The sequence below is a fragment of the Euprymna scolopes genome, chromosome 27, assembly GCF_053919585.1.
Source record: "Euprymna scolopes isolate OS-2025 chromosome 27, ASM5391958v1, whole genome shotgun sequence".
NCBI classification, from domain to species: Eukaryota; Metazoa; Mollusca; class Cephalopoda; order Sepiida; family Sepiolidae; genus Euprymna; species Euprymna scolopes.
Genome location: NC_136508.1, coordinates 28,022,026 through 28,029,737, shown reverse-complemented (window position 1 = coordinate 28,029,737; position 7,712 = coordinate 28,022,026). Strand labels below are relative to the sequence as shown.

The 7,712-nt window shown below is 34.5% G+C and overlaps 1 pseudogene; it reads left to right on the top strand.

The window, feature by feature from the left end:
• Positions 1-585: 585 nt before the first annotated feature.
• On the top strand, positions 586-721 carry LOC145249153 (U2 spliceosomal RNA; annotated as a pseudogene).
• The last annotated feature ends 6,991 nt before the right edge of the window (positions 722-7,712 follow it).

The following is a 7,712-nucleotide window of genomic DNA, read 5'->3' as shown; positions in this document are numbered from 1 at the left end:
GTTTGAATAACTCTATCGCTTCGGCAAGTGTTTAAATACTGATGCCATTTTCTCTCTGCATGAGAGCCAGGTACGCCCTAAAATGGAGTACTTTGGCCACATCTGTGAATGCGCTTCTCGCCGCGCCTCGTCTAGTATCGATAGAGTTCAAAACCGTCTTCAATACCTAGTAGAAACCTTATAGATACCGTTTTGTCTTCCTTTCAATTTATTTGGCACAAACAAAAAGTTTTAAAATTTTAAGCTAAATCCGGAGGTCCTCCTTGTAAAACTCTCAAAAATACACTCGACTAGTTACAACCATTATACGCGTTTTCTGCACGCTTTATTTTTGCGTTAATCTAAACGCTGCTTCCATGAATAATCTTCTTTCCCTGATTCTGTACGCATATTAAGTACACATTTTTTCGGTTTAAAATCTAGTAGATACTACCTCTGTATTGTTTAGTCGCGTGCAAGTGACTCTATAAGCAACTCCGTCCGTCGGTCGGTCGGTCGGTCGGTCTGTCCGTAACACTTTATTGCTTAGCCTGTTTGGTTAAGATCAAAAGCCTGTGCTTAATAGATGTTGTTCTTAGCTTTTTAAGCGTTTCTTGGCCTTTTGGCCAAGATCAAACTGTAGTATCTCTTCTTACTACATTCTGTACTTATGCTTGTAACTTTGTGATATAAAGTGGAGATCACTTTTCTGTATTAATTTAATGCAAAATGATCACCCTTTTTACAACCATTCAGTCTCAAAGCCATTCAAGTCATTCTCCAGCTTATTCAAGTTGTTTTTGAAGGATGCCAGTTATTTTTAAGCATTCACGTCATCCTTAAGATCATTCAATACATCCTTAAGTTCAGTAAAGTCATTCTAAGTCATTTACTTTTTATTTATTTAAGTCATTTCAGCCCACTTTTCTGTCATCTTAGTTTATCTTTACGAATTTCATTTCAATCCTACATACACGCATTCATTCACTACACGAGAGCATGCGACTAATTGCTATCGGCCTTTTTTTCGTTTAAAATCAAAACTAAATATAATGGATACAGTATAAAATTAATATATTATTGCCATCATTATATTAAATAGGAAAAGTTCATGATCAAACTATATTATAGCGAATTTTACGACCAGACTAGGTAAGACGGGAGTACACTATACGCACACATATACTCCTTAATACATTGCCCGGCCGTAAAATAAGTATAAATATTTTTATTGATGCAGATTTTATATTCCATGGTATATAGTAAATTTTCTGTTTATTATCATCTACCATATACTAATGATTTTAAAAATCATTAAAATCTGTGTTCTAGTTCCATCCGCTAAACATCGAAACAAAAAAACGTTAAGCATTACACCCTTACTCATTATTTATTTCTCTGGGCTATCGACAGAAATATGGAAAATGGTATAAATTAAGCGAGTTTGCGTAGGAATTTTGGATTCTGCCAATGGCACCTGTTTTGTTCTCATTTTTGACCACGTAACAGTAATATTATCGGATAAAAAATCGAAAGTTTGCCACAGGTCTAAATACACACACGCACACACACATTATATATATATATATATATATATATATATATATATATATATATATACTCGAAACAATTATATGAAAGGCAGCTTTGTTTATTCATTCTAATATAGTTCAATTATGTTTTGTAATTTGAAGCATTTTTAGAAGATAATTTATGCAAGTACATTGCGGTATGTTAAATATATTTTTTAAGGAATTTAAATTGCATTCTTTATTTTTATTTTTACATTTTCTTACATGAAGCTTCTTAAGACTATATATATATATATATATATATATATATAAAATGACGATATACGCATGTGTACTGTTATATATATATATACATAAATATATATATATATGTATATATTTATAATGGGTCAATCTCTTTATAGTTGTTACTAAATATCTGTCACAAAAATAATAAACATTGTATGATAAAATATCATTGCATATCGTTAAAATATTTAGTAACACGGTTTGAATGCAAAAAGCTTTTGTGTCGATCCTAGTCACACAATATATAATGCATGCAACCTATTCTATAGAGGATAGGATCAAAAATAATAAATATGAAATATGCTTGAATCAAAGTATACTTAAGCGTATATAAAAACTGGACATCACTATTCATTAAATAAAACAATAATAGAGTAAATAAATGAAGTAACAATACAATTACTTAGAAAATAGTTTTAATATTTGCAAATTTTTTGTATGTGAGCTTTTAAGAACTCCGGCTTGAATTCAAGATCTGACATACTTCAAGATAAGTGTTTTATTACATATATTATTGGCGAACACCCCCATGAATAATTCAATATACAAATTATGTGAATGTGGGTGGATTCTCTATTTTGATACTAATGGAAACGACGTCGCTTGATATAGTGTCACGTGTTTGCGAAACAACCAAAAAGCCTATCGATGCTGATGGTTTTTACATGAAACAAAATAATAAAAAAAATAAATACAAATACTAACAGCATCGATTTCTTTGCATCGCATATCACACACAAGTTTCGATTGGAATGCTGACCGATCAAATACTCAAAATTGTGATCAGGAAAGATGAAAGCAAGGTTTCATCACGCCGTTTAAGAGCGGAAAATACAAGCGATTTAAAAAATATATGATATTACAAGTACACACACACATAACTATATATATATATATATATATATATATGCATATATAGTGAGTTATGAAAATTACTACCTAGCTCTAGCTATGTATTGAGCAATGTTGAAGGAAATACAGACAATTTTCGCAGAGAATTATATTTTCGTATATTACTAAATGTGACTAAATGAATAGTCATATATATATATATATATATATATATATATATATATATATATATATATATATATATATATATATATATATGTCATTACAAAACCAGTCCTCAATAATACTTATTAAGTCTTACTATGTAAACAGAACCGATGTATAAATATATATATATATATATATATATATATATATATATATATATATATATATATATATACATACAGGCATATAATATAATATATATATATACATATATATATATATGTATATATATATATATATGTACTGAGACTAAAGCTGCTTTTAGGTCTGCCAGCAACCACTGTAAAAGAGTAATAAAAAATGCAAGAGAGCTATATGCACAGTCTGTTAAATCCAAGGTAGCTGATCAGCGGCTTGGATCCCACCAGTTTTGGCAAATAACAAATAGGATCCTGAACAGAAGTGTGCGTTCTATCCCAACTATTATCAATGGACCAGAGGCCATCTCATCAGCGTCAGACAAGGCCAAACTATTTGCAAAGAACTTTGCAGCTAATTCTACCCTATGCGACGAAGGCCATCAACTCCCAATATTTCCTCCTATAACACAGAACAAGCTAGGTAACATACAAATATCCGTGCATGAGGTCGCCAAGCTAATAAAGAACCTAGATTCCAGTAAAGCAACTGGCCCTGATGGCATCCCAATTATAGTGTTAAAAAAGCTTCAACCAGAACTTGCTCCCATACTTACGAAACTATTTAAGCGCTGCCTTAAGGAGAAGTGCTTTCCGACTCCCTGGAAGACCTCATCAGTTTGCCCTGTATTTAAGAATTCAGGTGATAAGTCATCTCCCTCTCAATACAGACCAATAAGTCTCCTGTGTGTTATGAGTAAGTTGCTGGAATCCATATTAAATAGAGAAATAGGCAACCACCTCCACAGGAATAACCTTCTTAGTGCCACACAATATGGTTTCCGCTCGCTCTGCAAGATCTACCGCAGATGTGCTGACGGTTATATCCCACAGGATTAGTGAATCTCTTGACAAAGGCTTCCTTTCTAGGGCAATTGCTCTCGACATATCAAAGGCCTTCGACAAGGTATGGCATAAGGGTCTACTTCACAAGATTTCCAGCTACGGTATAACTGGAAATGTTTTCTCAATCATTAAATCATTTCTCTCCGATAGGCTCATAAGAGTAGTGGTAGATGGACAAAAATCGGAGGCCTGCAATATAAATGCTGGAGTCCCTCAGGGGTCAATCCTGGGCCCAACTCTCTTCCTGATCTACATCAATGACCTCCCTAAACACATACTTAAATCATTCGTTGACATCTATGCTGATGACACGACCATCTACGGCAACACATCAAAGGCTGTAAATGACAAAGTTCTCTCTGATTCTCTCTCCTCTGATCTCGAGCGCGTGGTTCAGTGGGGGAAGAGGTGGCTGGGTACATTTAATGCATCCAAAACAAAACTGCTATCCTAACATCATCAACGCTCTGATCCCCATCTGGCATCAATTGTGATGGATGGCACTCGTCTGGGAGAGGCCCCGTGTTTTGACAAGCTTCTGGGTTTGACCTTTACTCCTGATCTGAAATGGAACACGTACATCAAGTCTGTTGCCATGGTCGCTGGAAAGATGGTGGGGTCCTTCTACCGCTCCAGAAGATATCTCACTACGGATGCAATTCTCTATCTATATAAAAGGCAAGCACGTCCAAGGATGGAATACTGTTGCCATATCTGGGCAGGAGCTGCTAAAAACAGCCTATCCTGCCTTGACAGAGTACAAAATAGACTTCGTGGCTTAGTGGGGGATGCCCTTTTCTCTACCCTGCAACCTCTCTCCCACAGAAGAGACGTTGCGAGCCTGCCCTTGTTTTATCGTTATTTCCATGGCAGATGCTCGTCTGAACTCCAATCTCTGGTCCCCCCTCGCCAATCTTTCACGAAAAACACCCGTCTAACTTAATCCACTGTGAAAAATTTCCCCCACTCTATATCTGCGCCTAAATCAAAACGCAGATTCCATGAACAAAGCTTCTTTCTTAGAACTGCACGCCTGTGGAACTCTGTTCCGTCTGCCTGCTTCCCTCCGGACTACAACTTGGATGTCTTCAAGTCCAACGTTAACAAATTCCTAATGAACCGCCCCCTTAAGTAAACATTTCAGCAAATCTCCTCACTAACGTAATGTACTTGCAATAACCCTTATCCCTGAGTGGCTTCCGGGCCTTGATAAGTGGTGATCACTGTGTAAAAAAAAAAAAATGCTCACCCTAAGATAGGGAGCCTTATATATATATATATATATATATATATATATATATATATATATATATATATATATATATATACATATATATATATATATATATATATATATATATATATATATATATATATATATGTATGTATGTTGTTTGTTTTGGTTTTAGCGATATGTTTTGAATTAATTAAATTATTTACGACACCGCATCTTTAGCTAAATGCGAGCTGGGATGTTTCGTCGTCTACGACTCATGAGAGTCATCAGAGTCGTAGACGACGAAACACGTGTCAGTAGATAATTACATTTTATAAATAATATATATATATATATATATATATATATATATATATATATATATATACATATATATACCGCTCCCCATATAGAGGTACCAAATTGGTTAAAGGGAAAATTATTCCCAGCTCGCATTTATGTGAAATCCGCTTTCGTAAATAATAAATTTCGTTCAAAACATATCGCGAAAACCAAAACAAACACCATTTGAGTAAAATCGCGATATATCCAGACAATTGACGAGATAGGTCAGAGCTAATGTGCCCAGGCTCATTATCGTGGGGTCCCGATTTCGAATCTCGCTATATTCAGCCACTCTGATTAGTCGTACACGACGAAACACTTGTCAGTGGATAATCACATTATATATATGTCTGTATATATGTCTGTATATATACATACATACACACACACATATATATATATATATATATATATATATATATATATATATATATATATATAGCGTTTAAAATAAATGAAACCACTACCCTACTTAGTTTGATTTTATTATAACATTTTTTAATCAGAAATGACTTCATTAAACGAATTTGTCATATTAGTCTCGGCAAAGACGGAATTACTGTATGTTGCACACACACGCATATTACACTGGGTTCACATACGCAAGATTTGTTGACAAGTCGTCCAAATAAAAAAAGACATGTTATCATCAATCGTAATATTAGAAGGAATGTACAAAAGTTTATGGACCTTGAACTGAGCAAGTTTTCGAAAATGTACACAAACACATGTAATGTGGCCTTCATTGACAAATGTTAGGAGATTTGCTAATACAAACGAAGAAATTTTGCTGAAACAGAGAGAGAGAGAGAGAGATATAGACAGCGGAGGAATCCGCCCGGTTGTCATCAGTCATACATACACACGCGCGTGCACACACACAGATGTATATATATATATATATATATATATATATATATATATATATATATATATATATATAGATATAGATATAGATATAGATATAGATATATATACATGATAAGCATGATAAGCTATGAAAATATATATGGTCATTAAACTACACAGAATATTCCGCGTTTAATCCTCAAAAGAATGACTTATGCGACAGGTTTTCGTTAGCGACCACAACCTTTCGCATCGGTCTGACGACTTCTCACGAGAATGAAACGCGGAATATTTTGTGTAGCTTAATTGGCATATATATTTTCATAACTTCCTACCAAGATCTACGTTTGTATCGAGCACTGTTGAAGTAAACACTGAAAATTCATGCATAAAATAATATCATTGTATATCAATTTTTTTTTTTACAATTACAGTCTCAGCTGCCCCGAGAAAGCGTAGCTTTTGTCTATCGGGACTGAACGGGGGCATCGAAAGAATGGACAATAAAATCACATTTTCAATACCGAAGGTGTAATTTTTTTTTTCTGCCTACGACGATTAACCGATTAAGGCTCTTCTGTCTGTTCCGATAAAAGATGTAAATGTGTGTACTCCAGGATCGAAAATGTTTCCTCTTTCTCCAGGAAAAAGTGTCGAACAATATTGACTGATGTTTAATGAAGAGTATCCTCTGCGAGCGATTACGTTCATAAATATGTGAAATAACACATTTTAGATGAACCACCAAAAAGTATGCTAATCAGAGATTATTTGGATTTGTCAGACTCCTTATCTCATCCAAAGTTTTATTCTCATAAGGTTTTTGCTGAGTATACCCTAGACCTTTAGCAGGGGTATATTGTCGAACTCGGGAATATTTCTGCCGAAGTCGGAATTCAGCACGCAATTTCGAACGGAACTGTTTTATTTAATTCATGTTGGTAGCATGATCTCGTAACATCAACAACGATTAATTAAACATATTTTTATTTATTGTATACTCAGTATTGCCAGTGTTTATGATGGAACACATTTCTCTAAAATAGACCAACTTTGAACTGATTTTTCACATTTAACTTTATCTGTAACGTTACGAGTAATTTTAGCCCATAAAAATACATTTTGAGCATATTTGATGCTAAGCTGGGTCCTGGCGTTGCCTGGATATTTGGAGGTGTGTGTTGAGCAAAAAAAATTGTAGTAGGCAGGGTGGCTCAAACCCATGCAGAGGAGGAGGAAAAGAACGTGAAAAAAAACATAACGTCTTTGCCGTTGCGCCACTTCCAAACCGGAAATTAATGCTAGTCAATCGAAAAGAGGGGATGCCTTTCGACAATACCGGCGAAATAGGTGATCCCTCCTATGGAGAAGTGTCCAGTTGAGGGTGAAGGAATTACTCATTTTAGCCAATTTGTCGATATTTGTCGTCCGAGGGACAGGCTTCAAAACGATATCGATCTC